At 43.3% G+C, this 5,020-nt stretch overlaps 1 pseudogene; it reads left to right on the forward strand.

The window, feature by feature from the left end:
• Positions 1-4,702: 4,702 nt before the first annotated feature.
• On the forward strand, positions 4,703-4,755 carry LOC147746982 (U7 small nuclear RNA; annotated as a pseudogene).
• Positions 4,756-5,020: the final 265 nt, after the last annotated feature.

Consider the following 5,020-nt stretch of genomic DNA (forward strand, 5'->3'; position numbering starts at 1 on the left):
CTTCCGCCACAAGTTCTAGAATTGCGAACTTTAGAGCTGGGGAGCTACGTTCGAATCTCAGCATCAGGTCAACATCCTGTGATTCCAGGCAAATTGCTTTGTCTCCCCATGCCTACCACAAATTAATGTGTTCTTCTGTAATGTAAATCGTGCTCATGCCATGTTGTCGAGTTCGCGCTATAGAATATTGCAAGAAAAAATAAAATAGGGAAACTCGAGTTCACACACTACTGAATGCACACTCTTAAGTGCATCAGCAGTGCACTGTGAATTGGAGCGTTTCACAGGCCTGTCAAAGAAAAGAAATGCTATCAAAACAAAATCCTACATAAAAAATATCCACCTGGCCGGCAGCAAATCATACCCGGACAACGTCGGGACGGGCTGCTAGTCTATACTACTATTATAAAGTGAGAACTTGCAACTTTTGGCCAGGTAAACTCAGGAACCACAGCACCAATCACAACACCCAGTACAGCGGTGGAAAGGGCAGTTGCAGCAGAAGGACATAGGCTATGCAGACGCCCACCATATACATTTAAAATGTAAAAGAACCGTGCCAGCAAAGTAGTCCCTTGTGGGTGTGTCTGCATTGTGCTGTGGGTATGTGCTGGGGGCGTGACAATCACTGGGGGCATTCCGTCACAAGTGTTGTTTTTTCTTCCCAGGTTTTATACATTCCTGCTCCCTTTAAATAGTAATTCAGTGGAGGTCCCATTCTCTTAGAACCACCCCAAGCACAGTTATGGGCAAAAATACAACTAAAAGGCCCTGCAAAGCATTATGGGATAAGCTTAGCATACTTTTTAGCATTCATGAAAGGGTTTCAATGTTTTTGAATTTTACTCATCAGGGACATCTTGGGACAACGAGGTGAACTGCAGCTTGATGTATAATATTTTAAATGCTATTGTATTTGCCTCATCAGGGACATCTAGGAACGGCGAGGTGAACTGCAGCTTGATAAATAAAATTTTAAATGCTATTGCATTTGCATCATCAGGGACATGAGGTGAACTGCAGCTTGATGTGTAATATTTTAAATGCTATTGCATTTGCCTCATCAGGGACATCTAGGGACCATGAGGTGAACTGCAGCTTGATGTATAATATTTTAAATGCTATTGCATTTGCCTGTTGGGGACAACTGGGGAGAACGAGGTGAACTGCAGCTCTTTGTAGAATTATTTGGATACTATAATTTTCACTTCCAACTGCTAATCTCGTCCCATAATCGTTTGCAGGGGCTTGATCTCAAAATCATCACCTCTCTCACTGCTTGCTGGAAGCTAATTTCAGTTTTGTGAAATGACTATATGCATTTTAGCATGTAGAAATACTTGTTATTTAACCTTGAATATATGAGGTTTCTGTTTTAATAATTGGAAATCTGACGGAACAAAATATTGCGGATTTATTGTACCAAGTTCGCGCCAATTCCGCCCACCCCTACTTTACATACCCCTGCACCCCATAATCATAACCCACCCTTACTCTATAAAATACCCCAACACCCTTAAACACTAACCCATCTTAACCCTATAAATCTACCCTGTACCTCAAAACCCAAACCTATCCCTAAACCCTAAAAATACCCCTGTACCCCAAAACCAAAACCTAGCCCTGAACCCTATAAATACCCCTGTACCTCAAAACCCAAACATACCCCTGAACCCTAAAAATACCCCTGTACCCCAAAACCCAAACCTACCCCTGAACCCTAAAATACCTCTGTACCCCAAAACCCAAACCTAGCCCATAACCCTTAAAATACCCCTGTACCCCAAAACCCAAACCTACCCCTGAACCCTAAAAATACCCCTGTACCCCAAAACCCAAACCTAGCCCTGAACCCTTAAAATACCCCTGTACCCCACAACCCAAACCTACCCCTGAACCCTAAAAATACCCCTATACCCCAAAACCCAAACCTAGCCCTGAACCCTAAAAATACCCCTGTACCCCATAACCCAAAACTATATCTGAACCATTAAAATACCCAAACACCCCAAAACATATACCTCAGTACCCCAAAACATATACCCCTATACCCATACTTGCCTTATCCAAACATTTTTTAAAAACATGCTTTTACCATTCATGCATTTACAACGAATTTCGTTGTAAATGTATGGGTGGTAAAAGCATATAAAATGTAATGCCATGCGTTATAATGGCATTGCGGAGTCATGGTACTTTCGTAATGAAAGTATGCAGAGTGATGGTATGCGGAAAGAAATTTGCAGAATAATGGGTGTTTAACCTCCCCCGTAAGTACATTGGTGGCACGACGGCCCACATCTCCAGCAACATACTCATATTTTTTCACCACCAATTGGAAAAATGAACAGGTCTCTCTCATTGATGCCCAGCACCGACATACACTTTTAGACACACCTCCCACCACAAGTTCTAGAATTGTGAACTTTAGAGATGGGGAGCTACGTTAGAATCTCTGCATCAGCTCAACATCCTGTGATTCCAGGCAAATCGCTTTGTCTCCCTGTGCCTACCACAAATCAATGTGTTCTTCTGTAATGTTAATTGTGCTCATGCCATGTTGTCGAGTTCGCGCTATATAATATTGCAAGGAAAATAATGTAGGGAAACTCGAGTTCACACACTACTGAACGCGCACTCTTAAGTGCATCAGCAGTGCACTGTGAATCGGAGCGTTTCACAGGCCTGTCACAGATAAGAAATGCTATCAAAATGAAATCCTACGAAACAATATACTACTGGCCGGCAGCAATTCATACCCGGACAACGTCGGGACGGGCTGCTAGTATTATTATAAAGAGAGAACACAAACCTTTTGGCAAGGTAAACTCGGAAACCACAGCGCCAATCCACACACCCAATACATTGCTGTAATCCTCTGGGTGTGCAGATGGACATAGGCTATAGAAAATTTTAAAAAACTTAAATTAAAAAATATAACTAAAAACAAAAGTAGTGCCCTGAAAGTAGCGCCGGCCGCGACGCTGAGGGCCACGACGTAGCGCCGGCCGCAACGTACGTGATGACGAGGAGGAGCGGCAGTGCAGTGAGGAGCTCAGGGAGGATTGGCGGCTCAGGTAAGGCTCTGGGACATGGGACGGGAGGGAGCCGGGACGGGAGGGAGCCGGTGCGGGAGGTTGGGCCGGAACAACTGCGGTAAGGCTAAGGGTCTGGGAGCAGCATCTCAGGCTTGCGTGCACTCCCGCCCCGGCCCCCGCCCGCCACGACATTGTCCGGGCACAGACAATGTTGTGGCGTGCGGGGGCCAGGGCGGGAGTGCACGCAAGCCTGAAATGCTGCCCCCAGCCCCCTTCTGCCCCAGGCAACGCTGGGGCTGGCTGCTAGTATATATATATATATATATATATATATATATATATACTACTATTATAAAGAGAGAACTTGCACCTTTTGGCCAGGTAAACTCGGGAACCACAGCACCAATCACAACACCCAATACAGCGTTGGAAAGGGCATTTGCAGCAGAAGGACATAGGCTATGCAGACGCCCACCATATACATTTAAAATGTAAAAGAACCGTGCCAGCAAAGTAGTCCCTTGAGGGCGTGTCTGCATTGTGCTGTGGGTGTGTGCTGGGGGCGTGACAATCGCTGGGGGGCATTCCGTCACAAGTGTTGTTTTTTCTTCCCAGGTTCTATACAATCTTGCTCCCTTTAAATAGTAATTCAGTGGAGGTCCCATTCTCTTATAACCACCCCAAGCACAGTTATGGGCAAAAATACAACTAAAAGGCCCTGCAAAGCATTATGGGATAAGCTTAGCATAATTTTTAGCATTCATGAAAGGGTTTCAATGTTTTTTAATTTTACTCATCAGGGACATCTTGGGACGAGGAGGTGAACTGCAGCTTGATGTATAATATTTTAAATGCTATTGCATTTGCCTCATCAGGGACATCTAGGGACTGCGAGGTGTACTGCAGCTTGATATAAGATATTTTTAATGCTATTGCATTTGCATCATCAGGGACATCTAGGGACATGAGGTGAACTGCAGCTTGATGTGTAATATTTTAAATGCTATTGCATTTGCCTGGTAATATGCCCCAATGTTTTCACCGATTTAAGAATGAATCAGTGGGTCTCATCAGGACCTGGTGCAAAATATAGAGGCATTAAGTAAACTCTCATTAGAACACAGAGAAATGACATCTGTTCTTTTAGATAGTTGTCCTGAACCCTCCTGGTAGAAACATAATAAAGTTGGACAGACTGATGAGAGCAGTTAGTTGTTCGGCGGAAAAAGAGCTCCTCAGACATGTGCGCGAGACAACTTTATCGTCATTCTGTCAAGGCCGACATTTTACCCCAATCTGTCATGGCCGCTTGCTAGCAAAATATCTTCCCGGTTTTAAGTCTTTCAACCCGATCCAGCATGGACGCCACGCTTCTCATTCCAGTGACGTCCAAACCAATGGCGAGCCATTCTAAACCAGTGAGCTGTTTGGTTTGTCGGATCTCAAGCAGGACGTGGCCGAGGCACTAATATTTACATATTTTCTGTGCAATGCCATGGACTTCTTTTCTTTGTTTTTCTTTGTTAAATTGTCAATAATAACTTATTTTAGTACCCTCAGATCTTTTACTTCTTTCCATTTCAATCAACAATTAATATATTAAATCCGACCTATCAAAAGTAGGTATTTTTAGTGCGACCACGTGAAATTGCACTTCCCATATTTAGAATAGCTCTTTACTATTTGTCTAGAAGGTTTCTTATAAAGAGAAGCCACCACATCATTGTAAATGAAAGATATGAAGACAGTCTTCTGATCTAATCTAGAACGGTTGGGAACGCTGAGAAATGATTATAGGAACTTGATATGAAACTCGTTTAAATAAGTAGTGGGAAATAATGTCACGGTCCATTTAAGGCTATGTCTTACTATGCTTACTCAATGGTGGGTGTTGCCAGCAGATATTATATAAACAAGTACAGTGAGGTTCGTTGTTGATTGCCGAAAAGTGCCCAATTAATTTTAGCTTGTTTTGTTAACTG

Source organism: Lissotriton vulgaris, chromosome 1_1, assembly GCF_964263255.1.
Source record: "Lissotriton vulgaris chromosome 1_1, aLisVul1.2, whole genome shotgun sequence".
Lineage (NCBI taxonomy): Eukaryota > Metazoa > Chordata > Amphibia > Caudata > Salamandridae > Lissotriton > Lissotriton vulgaris.